The sequence below is a fragment of the Loxodonta africana genome, chromosome 2 (assembly GCF_030014295.1).
Source record: "Loxodonta africana isolate mLoxAfr1 chromosome 2, mLoxAfr1.hap2, whole genome shotgun sequence".
Lineage (NCBI taxonomy): Eukaryota > Metazoa > Chordata > Mammalia > Proboscidea > Elephantidae > Loxodonta > Loxodonta africana.
The window spans coordinates 70397333-70414360 of NC_087343.1; the positions used below are offsets into that span (position 1 = coordinate 70397333).

General features: G+C 38.9%; 1 protein-coding gene across 11 annotated transcripts in view; it reads left to right on the forward strand.

Annotated features, from left to right (window-relative positions):
* Nucleotides 1–17028, forward strand: part of NLN (neurolysin) — a 147629-nt gene that overhangs the window by 106342 nt on the left and 24259 nt on the right. The gene's annotated exons all lie outside the window — the stretch shown is intronic.

Below are 17028 nucleotides of genomic sequence, written 5' to 3' on the forward strand. Positions count from 1 at the left end.
CGCAGCCGGTAGGAGAAGTCCCCGGGAGGCAGCGACTGGTATTGGAGTGGGGAGAACAGCGTTCCAGCCGGGACACTTGGTCGCGGCACAAGCACGGGGAGCTACTCTACCCATCTGAACTAACCCCGGGAGGGGGCCCACCTGGTTCACGGGGGCGGCACGGCCACGCGGCTGGAGGGACGAGAAGTCCCCGGGAGGCAGCGACTGATTTTGGAGTTGAGAGTGCACCGTCCCAGTAGGGGAGCCTTGACGCTGGGCGTGGGGCTGGAAGCGGAGGATCTGACCGTGACTCCAGCGGGCCAGACCCCCTGGGGGCAATCTCCACACAGCCAGCACACATAGGCGACGCGCCCGCGGGAATCTCAGATATAACAGTCATTCCAAGCAAGACAAGCAACTCTGGCTATATTCTGAGGTGCTACTCTCCTATCTCTCTGTTCCCTCCCCCACCCTCCCCAGGCGGCTTCATTAACATCTGAATAGCCTGAGCCAGAGGGAGAACTCTGATAGGGATCTGACTGCAGTTTTTTTTTAGCGGATTTTCTGGAAAAACTAGTTTCCCAGTGATGGCTCGAAGACAACAATCCATATCAAACTACTTAAAGAAGCAGACCATGACAGCTTCTCCAACCCCCCAAACAAAAGAATCAAAATCTTTCCCAAATGAAGATACAATTTTGGAATTATCAGATACAGAATATAAAAAACTAATTTACAGAATGCTTAATGATATCACAAATGAAATTAGGATATCTGCAGAAAAAGCCAAGGAACACACTGATAAAACTGTTGAAGAACTCAAAAAGATTATTCAAGAACATACTGGAAAAATTAATAAGTTGCAAGAATCCATAGAGAGACAACATGTAGAAATCCAAAAGATTAACAATAAAATAACAGAATTAGACAACACACTAGGAAGTCAGAGGAGCAGACTCGAGCAATTAGAATGCAGACTGGGACATCTGGAGGACCAGGGAATCAACACCAACATAGCTGAAAAAAAAATCAGATAAAAGAATTAAAAAAAATGAAGAAACCCTAAGAATTATGTGGGACTCTATCAAGAAGGACAACCTGTGGATGATTGGAGTCCCAGAACAGGGAGGGGGGACAGAAAACACAGAGAAAATAGTTGAAGAACTTCTGACAGAAAACTTCCCTGACATCATGAAAGACGAAAGGATATCTATCCAAGATGCTCATCGAACCCCATTTAAGATTGATCCAAAAAGAAAAACACCAAGACATATTATCATCAAACTCACCAAAACCAAAGATAAACAGAAAATTTTAAAAGCAGCCAGGGAGAAAAGAAAGGTTTCCTTCAAGGGAGAAACAATAAGAATATGTTCTGACTACTCAGCAGAAACCATGCAGGCAAGAAGGGAGTGGGACGACATATACAGAACACTGAAGGAGAAAAACTGCCAACCAAGGATCATATATCCAGCAAAACTCTCTCTGAAATATGAAGGCGAAATTAAGATATTTACAGACAAACACAAGTTTAGAGAATTTGCAAAAACCAAACCAAAGCTACAAGAAATACTAAAGGATATTGTTTGGTCACAGAACCAATAATATCAGATATCAGCACAACACAAGGTCACAAAACAGAACGTCCTGATATGAACTCAAATAGGGAAATCACAAAAACAAACAAATTAAGATTAATTAAAAAAAAAAATACACATAACAGGGAAGCATGGAAGTCAATAGGTAAAAGATCACAATAATCAAAAAGAGGGACTAAATACAGGAGGCATTGAACTGCCATATGGAGAGTGATACAAGGCGATATAGAACAACACAAGTTAGGTTTTTACTTAGAAAAATAGGGGTATATAATGAGGTAACCACAAAAAGGCATAACAACTCTATAACTCAAGACAAAAACCAAGAAAAACGTAACGACTCAACTAACATAAAGTCAAACACTATGAAAATGAGGGTCTCACAATTTACTAAGAAAAACGCCTCAGCACAAAAAAGTGTGTGGAAAAATGAAATGGCCAACAACACACATAAAAAGGCATCAAAATGACAGCACTAAAAACTTATTTATCTATAATTACCCTGAATGTAAATGGACTAAATGCACCAACAAAGAGACAGAGAGTCACAGACTGGATAAAGAAACACGATCCATCTATATGCTGCCTACAAGAGACACACCTTAGACTTAGAGACACAAACAAACTAAAACTCAAAGGATGGAAAAAAGTATATCAAGCAAACAATAAGCAAAAAAGAAGAGGAGTAGCAATATTAATTTCTGACAAAATAGACTTTAGACTTAAATCCACCACAAAGGATAAAGAAGGACACTATATAATGATAAAAGGGACAATTGATCAGGAAGACATAACCATGTTAAATATTTACGCACCCAATGACAGGGCTGCAAGATACATAAATCAAATTTTAACAGAACTGAAAAGCGAGATAGATACCTCCACAATTATAGTAGGAGACTTCAACACACCACTTTCGGAGAAGGACAGGACATCCAGTAAGAAGCTCAACAGAGACACGGAAGATCTAATTACAACAATCAACCAACTTGACCTCATTGACTTATACAGAACTCTCCACCCAACTGCTGCAAAATATACTTTTTTTTCCAGCGCACATGGAACATTCTCTAGAATAGACCACATATTAGGTCATAAAACAAACCTTTGCAGAGTCCAAAACATCGAAATATTACAAAGCATCTTCTCAGACCACAAGGCAATAAAACTAGAGATCAATAACAGAAAAACGAGGGAAAAGAAATCAAATACTTGGAAAATGAACAATACCCTCCTGAAAAAAGACTGGGTTATAGAAGACATCAAGGAGGGAATAAGGAAATTCATAGAAAGCAACGAGAATGAAAATACTTCCTATCAAAACCTCTGGGACACAGCAAAAGCAGTGCTCAGAGGCCAATTTATATCAATAAATGCACACATACAAAAAGAAGAAAGAGCCAAAATCAGAGAACTGTCCCTACAACTTGAACAAATAGAAACTGAGCAACAAAAGAATCCATCAGGCACCAGAAGAAAACAAATAATAAAAATTAGAGCTGAACTAAATGAATTAGAGAACAGAAAAACAATCGAAAGAATTAACAAAGCCAAAAGCTGGTTCTTTGAAAAAATTAACAAAATTGATAAACCATTGGCTAGACTGACTAAAGAAATACAGGAAAGGAAACAAATAACCCGAATAAGAAATGAGAAGGACCACATCACAACAGAACCAAATGAAATTAAAAGAATCATTTCAGATTATTATGAAAAATTGTACTCTAACAAATTTGAAAACCTAGAAGAAATGGATGAATTCCTGGAAAAACACTACCTACCTAAACTAACACATTCAGAAGTAGAACAACTAAATAGACCCATAACAAAAAAAGAGATTGAAACGGTAATCAAAAAACTCCCAACAAAAAAAAGTCCTGGCCCGGACGGCTTCACTGCAGAGTTCTACCAAATTTTCAGAGAAGAGTTAACACCACTACTACTAAAGGTATTCCAAAGCATAGAAAATGACGGAATACTACCCAACTCATTCTATGAAGCCACCATCTCCCTGATACCAAAACCAGGTAAAGACATTACAAAAAAAGAAAATTATAGACCTATATCCCTCATGAACATTGATGCAAAAATCCTCAACAAAATTCTAGCCAATAGAATCCAACGACACATCAAAAAAATAATTCACCCTGATCAAGTGGGATTTATACCAGGTATGCAAGGCTGGTTTAATATCAGAAAAACCATTAATGTAATCCATCACATAAATAAAACAAAAGACAAAAACCACATGATCTTATCAATTGATGCAGAAAAGGCATTTGACAAAGTCCAACACCCATTCATGATAAAAACTCTTACCAAAATAGGAATTGAAGGAAAATTCCTCAACATAATAAAGGGCATCTATGCAAAGCCAACAGCCAATATCACTCTAAATGGAGAGAACCTGAAAGCATTTCCCTTGAGAACGGGAACCAGACAAGGATGCCCTTTATCACCACTCTTATTCAACATCGTGTTGGAAGTCTTAGCCAGGGCAATCAGGCTAGACAAAGAAATAAAAGGTATCCGGATTGGCAAGGAAGAAGTAAAGTTATCACTATTTGCAGATGACATGATTATATACACAGAAAACCCTAAGGAATCCTCCAGAAAACTACTGAAACTAATAGAAGAGTTTGGCAGAGTCTCAGGGTATAAAATAAACATACAAAAATCACTTGGATTCCTCTACATCAACAAAAAGAACACCGAAGAGGAAATAACCAAATCAATACCATTCACAGTAGCCCCCAAGAAGATAAGATACTTAGGAATAAATCTTACCAAGGATGTAAAAGACCTATACGAAGAAAACTACAAAGCTCTACTACAAGAAATTCAAAAGGACATACTTAAGTGGAAAAACATACCTTGCTCATGGATAGGAAGACTTAACATAGTAAAAATGTCTATTCTACCAAAAGCCATCTATACATTTAACGCACTTCCGATCCAAATTCCAATGTCATATTTTAAGGGGATAGAGAAACAAATCACCAATTTCATATGGAAGGGAAAGAAGCCCCGGATAAGCAAAGCACTACTGAAAAAGAAGAAGAAAGTGGGAGGCCTCACCTTACCTGACTTCAGAACCTATTATACAGCCACAGTAGTCAAAACAGCCTGGTATTGGTACAACAACAGACACATAGACCAATGGAACAGAATTGAGAACCCAGACATAGATCCATCCACGTATGAGCAGCTGATATTTGACAAAGGACCAGTGTCAATTAACTGGGGAAAAGACAGCCTTTTTAACAAATGGTGCTGGCATAACTGGATATCCATTTGCAAAAAAATGAAACAGGACCCATACCTCACACCATGCACAAAAACTAACTCCAAGTGGATCAAAGACCTAAACATAAAGACTAAAACGATAAAGATCATGGAAGAAAAAATTGGGACAACCCTAGGAGCCCTAATACAAGGTATAAACAGAATACAAAACATTACCAAAAATGATGAAGAGAAACCCGGTAACTGGGAGCTCCTAAAAATCAAACACCTATGCTCATCTAAAGACTTCACCAAAAGAGTAAAAAGACCACCTACAGATTGGGAAAGAATTTTCAGCTATGACATCTCCGACCAGCGCCTGATCTCTAAAATCTACATGATTCTGTCAAAACTCAACCACAAAAAGACAAACAACCCAATCAAGAAGTGGGCAAAGGATATGAACACACATTTCTCTAAAGAAGATATTCAGGCAGCCAACAGATACATGAGAAAATGCTCTCGATCATTAGCCATTAGAGAAATGAAAATTAAAACTACGATGAGATTCCATCTCACACCAGCAAGGCTGGCATTAATCCAAAAAACACAAAATAATAAATGTTGGAGAGGCTGCGGAGAGATTGGAACTCTCATACACTGCTGGTGGGAATGTAAAATGGTACAACCACTTTGGAAATCTATCTGGCGTTATCTTAAACAGTTAGAAATAGAACTACCATACAAGCCAGAAATCCCACTCCTAGGAATATACCCTAGAGATACAAGAGCCTTCATACAAACAGATATATGCACACCCATGTTTATTGCAGCTCTGTTTACAATAGCAAAAAGTTGGAAGCAACCAAGGTGTCCATCAACGGATGAATGGTTAAATAAATTGTGGTATATTCACACAATGGAATACTACGCATCGATAAAGAACAGTGACGAATCTCTGAAACATTTCATAACATGGAGGAACCTGGAAGGCATTATGCTGAGCGAAATTAGTCAGAGGCAAAAGGACAAATATTGTATAAGACCACTATTATAAGATCTTGAGAAATAGTAAACCTGAAAAGAACACATACTTTTGTGGTTACGAGGGGGGGAGGGAGGGAGGGTGGGAGAGGGTTTTTTTATTGATTAATCAGTAGATAAGAACTGCTTTAGGTGAAGGGAAAGACAACACTCAATACATGGAAGGTCAGCTCAATTGGACTGGACCAAAAGCAAAGAAGTTTCCAGGATAAAATGAATGCTTCAAAGGTCAGCGGAGCAAGCGCGGGGGTCTGGGGAGCATGGTTTGCGGGGACTTCTAAGTCAATTGGCAAAATAATTCTATTATGAAATCATTCTGCATCCCACTTTGAAATGTGGCGTCTGGGGTCTTAAATGCTAACAAGCAGCCATCTAAGATGCAGCAATTCGTCTCAACCCACCTGGAGCAAAGGAAAATGAAGAACACCAAGCCCACATGACAACTAAGAGCCCAAGAGACAGAAAGGGCCACATGAACCAGAGACCTACATCATCCTGAGACCAGAAGAACTAGTTCGTGCCCGGCCACAATTGATGACTGCCCTGACAGGGAGCTCAGCAGAGGACCCCTGAGGGAGCAGGAGATCAGTGGGATGCAGACCCCAAATTCTCATAAGAAGACCAAACTTAATGGTCTGACTGAGACTGGAGGAATCCCGGCGGCCATGCTCCCCAGACCTTCAGTTGACACAGGACAGGAACCATCCCCGAAGACAACTCATCAGAAATGAAAGGGACTGGTCAGCGGGTGGGAGAGAGATGCTGATGAAGAGTGAGCTAATTATATCAGGTGGACACTTGAGATTGTGTTGGCAACTCTTGTCTGGAGTGGGGATGGGAGGATAGAGAGAGATGGAAGCCGGCAAAATTGTCAAGAAAGGAGAGACTGAAAGGGCTGACTCAAGACGGGGAGTGTAAGTGGGAGTAGGGAGTGAGATGTATGTAAACTTATATGTGACAGACTGATTGGATTTGTAAACGTTCACTTGAAGCTTAATAAAAGTTATTATAAAAAAAAGATTGCTTCCTACTTAGAAGTTTGATTGCCAAAGCGAGAACATAATAAGCTTAGAGTTTTGGGGTAGGTAAGAGATTAGTTGAAGAGAAAATAATGGTGTTTATCTTCAGCATTAACACCAAGGAATAGATACATGGAGGAGGCTGAGACAAGCTTGGTCAGACCAGCCAAGACCATATCTGGTCAGGCAGGCTGGGCAGGCTAAGAAGAATAATAGCAGTCAAGATTCACTGAGTACTTACCTTGGTCCAGGCACCATAATGCAGTGCGTTACATTCACTTATTCATTTTATTTTCAGTACTCTCTGAGGTAGGTGGGTAGGTACTATTTTCCCATTTTCCAAGTGTAAAAAACTGAGACTCAAAAGAGTTAAGTGAGTTGTCAAAGATCTCATGTCATTCTCTTAACAACTCTACTTTATTACCTATAACCATCCTTTGTTCTGTCATTCCGTGCACTGGAGATGCCACCAGGTTATATGATCTGAATTTGATCTCCTTAGTATGTACTGCTGTTAAATGGACTTCTTTCTTAGTACTTAAATGGCATCCCCTCTAAATCAATCTCAGGTACATTTGTGTGGAATGAATGAGTTTATCTACTTGACCATTGAGACTTAGGTCCTGGAGTACATCTTATCACCAACCATGGGGCCTTCTCTGATGATCATCCTATCTCCCTAACCCCAGCCCTTGTGCATTGTTACCTTTTTTTTGCTTTAACTATAGAAGTAATTTCATTAGGATCTCGTTTTTTTGTTTGTTTATATACACACAAGCACATACATACATGTGTACATAGAATAACTTCTAAAGTTGTAAACCAAAATCTGGTAATCTATGCAATGTTTATTTCTGTGTGGGGAGGTATGTGTTTCTTTGATTTGCTTACTGTATTTTCTACATTTTTTTTTAATAATTAGAAAAATAATTTTTAAATGAGAGAGAGATGTTTAGTTGATTCTTAAGAAACAGAGTTTGGTTATCCGATGTGTCTGACATACTAGTTCTGTTACGAGGGGTTTTAATAGAACGAAAAGATATAGTATCTTGAATGTTTCAAGTTTAGTTTGGGTCACATGAAATGATCAGATAAAAAATTAAAAACCATATTATTGAGTTAAATTGATAAAAATTTCAGTATTTATTAAGAGGTGAAGTTAGACTGAAGGTTGGTTAAGAGGTCAGGTCAAATATAATAATAAGAGTAAATATCTTAAAGTTGTTTAAGGTTGGGTCTTCATATAGAAAATTTCTCCTTACAGCTATATTCATTTCACAGATATTTATTGAGTACCTACTATTTTCTGGGCACATGCTATATTTTGAAGATATGGTGAAAAATAAGGCATACTCCCTGACTTTAATATTTGAGTTTAGTACTTCTATTTGTCTTTACCTAAAAAGAAGCAATTTAAATAAGTACATGGGAAGATTGATAAAAGTCTTTAATTTCTTCATCTTTGGCATTAGTGCTTGGTATACAAATTTGAATAACAGTTGTATTAACTAGTCTTCCTTGTAGGTGTATGGATATTATCCTATCACTGACAGCATTGTAATTCAGGATAGATCTTGAAGTGTTCTTTTTGATGATGAATGTAACGTCATTCCTCTTCGATTTGTCATTCCGGACACGTTAGACCATATGATTATCCACTTCAAAATGGCCAATACCTGTCCATTTCAGCTCACTAATGCCTAGGATATCAATCTTTATGCATTTCTTTTCATTTTTTACTTCCAGCCTTACCTGATTCATGTTTTGTACATTCCACGTTCCAATTACTAATGAATGTTTGCAGCTGTTGCTTCTCATTTTAAGTTGTGCCACATCAGCAGATGAATGTCCTGAAAATTTTACTCCATTCACACCATTAAGGTTGACTCTACCTTGAGGAGACAGCTCCTCCCCAGTCGTGTTTTGAGTGCCTTCCAACCTGGAGGCTCATCAGACAATGTTCCACTGCTATCCATAAGGTTTTCACTGGCCATTGTTTTCAGAAATAGGTCGCAATGTCCTTCTTACCAGTCCTTATCCTGCAGTGTGAAATTGATCAAGCATGCGGTCAGTATGCATTGATAATTACTAGTGATTGGAATGCCAAAGTTGAAAACAAAGAAGAAGGATTGGTAGTTGGAAAATATGGCCTTGGTGATAGAAATGACGCCAGAGGTCGAATGACAGACTTTTACAAAACCAATCACTTACTCATTGCAAATAACTTTCTTCAACAACATAAACAGGTAGTATACACATGGATGGACCTCACCGGATAGAATACACAGGAATCAAATTGACTACATCTGTGGAAAGAGATGATGGAGAAGCTCAATATCCTAAGTCAGAACAAGACCAGGAACTGACTGTGGAACAGAACATCAATTTCGCATATGTGAGTTCAAGTTCAACGTGAAGAAAATTAAAACAAGTCCACAAAAGCCAAAGTATGACCTTGAGTATATCCTACCTATATTTAGAGACTAGTTCAAGAATGGATTTAATGATTGAACACTAATGACTGAAGACCGGTCCAGTTGTGGGATGACGTCTAGGATATTATACATGAAGAAAGCAAAAGGTTATTAAAAAGACAGGAAAGAAATAAAGACCAAAAGGGATGTCAGAAGAGGCTCTGAAACTTGCTTTTGAATGAAGAGTAGCCAAAGCAAAAGGAGGAAATGATGAAGTAAAAGAGCTGAACAGAAGATTTCAAAGGGTGGCTTGAGGAGACAAAGTATTATAATAAAATGTGCAAAGAACTGGAGTTAGGAAACCAAAAGGGAAGAACACGCTTGGCATTTCTCAAGCTGAAATAACTGAAGAAAAAAATCAACGCTCAAGTTGCAATATTGAAGGATTCCACGAGCAAAAAACTGAATGACACAGGAAGCATCAAAAGAAGATGGAATGAATATACAGAGTCCTGTTTAGGACCAGAAATAATTGGTTGATGTTCAGCCGTTTCAGGAGGTAGCATATGATTAAGAACCTATGTTACTGAAGGAAAGACTCCAAGCTACACTGAAGGCATTAGTGAAAAACAAGTCCCCAGGAACTGACCGAATACCAGTTGAGATGTTTCAACAAATGGATACTGAAGAGACTGGAACACTTATACACTGCTGGTGGGAATGTAAAATGGTACAGCAACTTTGGAAATAGATTTGGCGCTTCCTTAAAAAAAAATATATATATATATATATATATATATATTTTTTTTTTTTAAAAAGCTAGAAATAGAAGGACTATACGATTCAACAAATGGATGCAGCACTGGAGGTGCTAACTCATCTATGCCAAGAAATTCTGAAGACCGAAATGGAAGACTGGCCAACCAACTGGAAGAGATCCATATTTGTGCCCATTCCAAAGAAACGTGATCGAAAGAGATGTGGAAATTATCAATGTTATACACAAGTAAAATTTTGCTGAAGATCATTCAAAAGTGGTTGTAGCAGCTATTGTGAGGATGAAGCAGAGCCAGACAGCATTTTATTCTGTTGTGCACAGGGTCTCTATGAGTCAAAACTAACTTGACGGCACCCAACAGCACAACATAGGAAGGTATAGCCAATTTAGGGACAAGGCTGGGAATTTAAGATGCAATATTTAAGACTTCTGCAGATTATGTGTTGTTTTACATGTCTTTTAAATGATAGTGGTGATACTGACCTCTTGAACTATTGCTTATTGTTGTTAGTTAGGGTTGAGTGAGTTCCGACTCATAGTGACCCTATGTACAACAGAACAAAACACTGTTGCCTGTGCCATCCTCACAGTCTTTCCACCGCTAATCCTAGGTTTTCTGTTACTCATGTTCTCTTTATTACTGTTGTTAACTACAGTGATCATTAGGTATGTGATGAAGTTAAAAGCATGACATTTTAACCATCTATTTATGACCATGACCAAGTCTATGGGTAGTGGTCACTTTTTTTTTTTTTTTTTTCTTTTTTCATGCCTTGGTTTGTAACATAAATTTCTCCATCATCCTTGAATTTAGTGGTAGATCAGACAGGTCACAATATGAAAGGACTGCTAAGAAATCAATAGTGAATCACCCTGAAGAGCCAAGGTCAGCTCTCCTGAGGCCTCTTCTTTTTCCTAAATACAGTACACCTATTGATTTCAGCAACAACCTTTTCTTTGAATTGGGATTTTCTATCATGAAAATAACACTGAGTTGCAACCACTGAAAGCAACTGTCTCTTCATTAGAACAATAACCCATAAAAGTTTGACATTTAAATTCAAAAGCTTACACAAGACTTTTTGAACTTTAATTTATATAATTTTGTTCCAGCTCATACTGTCTGGTATGAAATGAGAAAGTTAATCTTTGTATATTGCATCAAGTCATCTGTTGGAGATTCAATTATATTATAAAAATCTGTCATGGAGTATGTTTTAGGCATGCTATTATCTGGAGACCCTGATACTTAGTGGTTAAAAGCTATGGCTGCAAACCAAAAGGTCCGCATTTTGAATCCACCAGGCGCTCCTTGGAAACCCTACGGGGCAGTTTTACTCTGTCCTATAGGGTCACAATGAGTCAGAATCGACTCGATCGTAGCGGATTTGGTTTTTGGTTTTTATTGTCTGTTTAAAAAGATAAGGAAAAATATCATCTTCAGATAACTTTGTTCCTCTCAGGAACTTATAAGCAAACAGGAATCTAAGCTTACATCGGTCTCTAGGCTTTGTCAAAATATTTTCTATAGCAGTAATGCCATAAGATTTTTTGAAGTGTCACCGGCAAAATGATTTGTTAATCGGATAATTTTGTGATCTTTGTTTGAGAATACCCTTTTATCAATCTGGGAGATATATATTAGCACCCGTAGTTACCGTAGCCCGCAAAGCTTCTATATTAAAAACCCTCAAGTTCTGCATACTGAGAGGGATGCTGGTGAGGAGTGGACTTCTTGGATCGGGTGGACAGTTGAGACTATTTTGGCATCTTCTGCCTGGAGGGGAGATGATAGGGTAGAGGGGGATTAGAAGCTGGCAAAATGGACATGAAGAGAGAGAGTGGAGGGAGAGAGCAGGCTGTCTCATTAGGGGGAGAGTAATTGGGAGTATGTAGCAAGGTGTATATAAGTTTTTGTGTGAGGGACTGGATTTGTAAACTTTCACTTAAAGCACAATAAAAATTATTTTTAAAAAATGTGCATATTGAAAAGTATATAATGTACTTTAGGGCTCACTGGATTGCAGTTTAAAAACTTTGCAGTGGTATCTGGCGGCTGGGGGGAATGAGTAATAGTTTTGCTGCCATGCTGTTTGCCTCTGAGGCTGCTAGATCCCGAGTCTTGCCTGTGGTTTCTGTGTGGGCATACACAGTGGCTGACTGTGGATTCCTTTCTCTTTAGAATTTAGTTATTTGCTAGAAATTGAAGGTTTGAATTTTTTAGGTTCTTTGTCCTCTTCATTTGAAAAATATTCAAATGACGTTGCCTAAAGGGCGGGCACACAGAGAAGCAGTGTGACTATCGGGAAATTAGTAAGCACTAGGGTTATTTTTAGCTTTTATTCCCTGCAAACATTTCCCTTTGTTCTTTAGAAGACATTGTTGATCTGTTCATTCATTTGCTGTGTTCTCTCCCCCTGCCTCCCCCCCGCCCCACCGCATGAAGACTTTTGGGTAGAATAAGCCCTCTCTTCTCTACTCTGCATGACATAATTGTGTTGATTCCTATTTTATTCAGTTTTAACTCCACTGTGTGAATTATTCATTTGTTCATGTTTTCTCTGGGTACTGAACCTACTCCCCCCTATACACACACATACACTTTTTTGTTGTTATTTGGGCTTGATTTTACTCCCTCATCTGCAAATACTAACTCTGAAAAATTACTTTTTTTCAAATACGCAAACAGGATAAAGTTTATATTTTTGTCAAACTATCGTATAGTGGTAGAGAATGGTGTAATTTTGCCTTTATTTGCTCTCTTAGTACCTATTTTAGTAACTGTATACTTTAGAAAAGTATGCAGTTATCATTACAAATATCACTACCATCCCGAGTCCTGGATAGATGGTTACAAAGGCTGACCTTTACAACCCAGCCTTATATTTGATCCTTGAAGTATTCCAGTATATAAACCAGAAAAACCAAACCCATTGCTGTCAAGTCAATTCTGACTATAGCGACGCTATAGGACAGAGTAGAACTGCCCCCATAGGGTTTCCGAGGCTGTAAATATTTACGGAAGCAGAATGTCACATCTTTCTTCCACAGAGCAGCTACTAGGTTCAAACTGCCAATATTTTTCGGTTAGCAGCACAGCTCTTAACTACTGTGCCACCAGAGCACCTCTGCCAGTAGATAGAGGAAGCCAAATTTCTATGGAAGCACAGTGAAACCTCACTATAACTCTTCACTCAAAGGGGAGTTTGATATAACACATATATATTTCAGATGCCTTCCAAGAGAAGTTAGTCATTCTTTAATATCATAATTTGACCTTTCATTTTTCTGTACAATAGAGAAACACTATCACATTAATAGAAACCCTGGTGGCGTAGTAGTTAAGTGCTATGGCTGCTAACCAAAAGGTCAGCAGTTCAAATCCGCCAGGCACTCCCTGGAAACTCTGTGGGGCAGTTCTACTCTGTCCTATAGGGTCGCTATGAGTTGGAATTGACTCGACGGCAGTGGATTTTGGATTACATTAATGGTTAAGATTCTGGGTTCTGGAGTCAGACTGCCTGATTTCAAACCCAACTTCTGCCATTATTCTCTGTGTGCTCCTGTTCTCATGTCAAAAATCGAGCTAACACTACTTACTTCATACAATTGTTTTGGAATTTAAATCAAATAATCCATGGAAAGAGCCAAACATAATGCCTAATACAGTAAAATCTCAACAGATGTTGTCTATTATTATAATTATTGTATGCAGTTGTTTTTTGTATAATGCAGGATGTTAGAAAATAATATACCAAAAAGCCAGGGACCCTTGCCTCTTTCTCTGTAAGAATTTTTTACTGGGATGTCCTCAACAGAGGTGGCCTAATTCCAGCTCCTAGTGAATTTAGTTTCACTTGGCTCTTGAGTATTTGCAGCTCTTCATATCTAGAATCAGCACAATTATAATGGGAAGTCAAGCAAAACACTTTTTTGCATAGAGAGAGGAAGGCAGAATGTGAGATGGCGTTGAAATCTGTGCCTCTGCCCTGGGCCAAAAACAGAATGGTTGTTTGCTGCTGATTTGACATCCCATCTGCTGCATTCTCCAGTAGTTAAGTCCCTCTTCCCCTTTCCCCTCCATTTAAAGCCCAAGGGATGATGAAGTCAGGGAGAGAAGATTGGGATGTAAAGCATCTGAAGAGGAAAATAGGACAGAGGTAGAGAAAGACAACATAATGCTGACCCCCATTCTGCACTTGACCCGTTGAGGTGAATGCTTAGTCTCTTCTGCAAATGGCAATTGTACAGATGTTCGATGAATGACGTGAAGGTTACAAACCACTAGCCTGTTCTAGTGACTCCCCAGCTTGCTGCTCAAGAGTTTTTCTGACATCTGACTCAATAATTTACTGAACTTTCCTTTTTTTTTTTTTTTTAACTCTTATTATTCTTGGCCCAGCACCTCAGTATAAGCCTTTTATATTTCCAGGGGTGTTTTAACTTCTGAGTATATTTTTTGTTTCTCTTTTCCTGTACCATTTTACTTCACCCTACTTACCAGCTAATTTGCAGCCCTGATTCCCACTAAAATGGTTTCTTATTTTAAGGTAAACACTTCTACCCAATTTGAGAGGTACGACTCAGGCTTTCTACAACCATGTTGTAGAAATGACTTACTTAAAGTTTAGACTAAACCAAAACTTCACACACAAAAAGGGTATCAGTCTGTAATATTGTAATTTAACCCTTTAATTGATTTTTTGTTATGATCCACACAGTCGAATGCCTTTGCATAGTCAATTAAACACAGGTAAACATCCTTCTGGTATTCTCAGTTTTCAGCCAGGGTCCATCTGACATCAGCAATGATATCCCTGGTTCTACGTCCTCTTCTGAAACCAGCCTGAACTTCTGGCAGTTCCCTGTCAGTATACTGCTCCAGCCATTTTTGAATGATCTTCAGCAAAATTTTGCTTCCATGTGATATTAATGATATTGTTCTATAATTTCCACATTCCGTTGGATCACCTTTTTTGGGAATAGGCATAAATATGGACCTCTTCCAGTCAGTTGGCCAGGAAGCTCTCTTCCACATTTCTTGGCATAGACGAGTGAGCACCTCCAGCGCTGCATCTGTTTGTTGAAACATCTCAATTGATATTCCATCAATTCCTGGTGCCTTGTTTTTTGCCAGTGCCTTCAGAGCAGCTTGGACTTCTTCCTTCAATACCTTCAGTTCCTGATCATACGCCAACTCTTGAAATGGTTGAATATCAACTAATTCTTTTTGGTATAATGACTCTGTGTGTTCCTTCCATCTTCTTTTGATGCTTCCTGCATCATTTAATATTTTCCCCACAGGATCCTTCACTATTGCAACTCGAGACTTGAATTTTTTCTTCAGTTTTCAGCTTGAGAAACGCTGAGCGTGTTCTTCCCTTTTGGTTTTCCATCTCCAGCTCTTTGCACATGTCATTATAATACTTTACTTTGTCTTCTCGAGAGGCCCTTTGAAATCTTCAGTTCTTTTACTTCATCAATTCTTCCTTTTGCTTTAGCTGCTTGATGCTCAAGAGCAAGTTTCAGAGTCTCCTCTGACATCCGTCTTGGTCTTTTCTTTTTTTCCTCTGTTTTCAGTGACCTCTTGCATTCTTCATGGATGATGTCCTTGATGTCATTCCACAACTTGTCTGGTCTTCGGTCACTAGTGTTCAATGCATCAAAACTATGGATAACACTGCGAAGAATGGAAATTCCAGAACACTTAATTGTGCTCACGAGAAACTTTTACATAGATCAAGAGGCAGTTGTTCAGACAGAACAAGGGGATACTGATTGGTTTAAAGTCAGGAAAGGTGTGCATCAGGGTTGTATTCTTTCACCGTACCTATTTAATCTGTATGCTGAACAAATAATACGAGAAGCTGGACTATATGAAGAAGAATGGGGCATCAGGATTGGAGGAAGACTCATTAACAACCTGCATTATGCAGATGACATAACCTTGCTTGCTGAAAGTGAAGAGGACTTGAAGCACTTAGTAATGAAGATCAAAGACCACAGCCTTCAGTATGGATTACACCTCAACATAAAGAAAACAAAAATCCTCACAACTGGACCAATGAGCAACATCATGATAAATGGAGAAAAGACTGAAGTTGTCAAGGATTTCATTTTACTTGGATCCACAATCAACAGCAATGGAAGCAGCAGTCAGGAAATTAAAAGACGCACTGCGTTGGGCAAATCTGCTGCAAAGGACCTCTTCAAAGTGTTGAAAAGCAAAGATGTCATCCTGAAGACTAAGGTGCTCCTGACCCAAGCCATGGTATTTTCAATCACATAATATGCATGTGAAAGCTGGACAATGAATAAGGAAGACCAAAGAAGAGTTGACGCCTTTGAATTGTGGCGTTGGCGAAAAATATTGGATATTCCATGGACTGCCAAAAGAACTAACAAATCTGTCTTGGAAGAAGTACAGCCAGAATGCTCCTTAGAAGCAAGGATGGCGAGACTGCGTCATACATACTTTGGACATGTGGTCAGGAGGGATTGTTCCCTGGAGAAGGACATCATGCTTGGCAGAGTACAGGGTCAGCAGAAAAGAGGAAGACCCTCAACGAGGTGGATTGACACAGTGGTTGCAACAATGAGCTCAAGCATGACAAGGATTATAAGGATGGCGCAGGACCGGGCAGTGTTTCGTTCTGTTGTGCATAGGGTCACTATGAGTCGGAACTGACTCGACAGCACCTAACAACAACAACAATTGATTTTTATTAAAACTGATTAGTTATGTGGAGTCCCTGGGTGGTACAAATGGTTAAGCACTTGGCTACCAACTGAAAGCATAGTGGTTCAAATCCTCCCAGAGGTGCCTTAGAAGAAAGGCCTGGCTTTCTACTTCCAAAAGATCACAGCCACTGAAAATCCTATGGAGCATAGTTCCACTCTGAAACACATGATGTCGCCATGAGTCAGAATTGACTCAAGAACAACTGATGTGGTTTGAGTAGTTAAGCAGT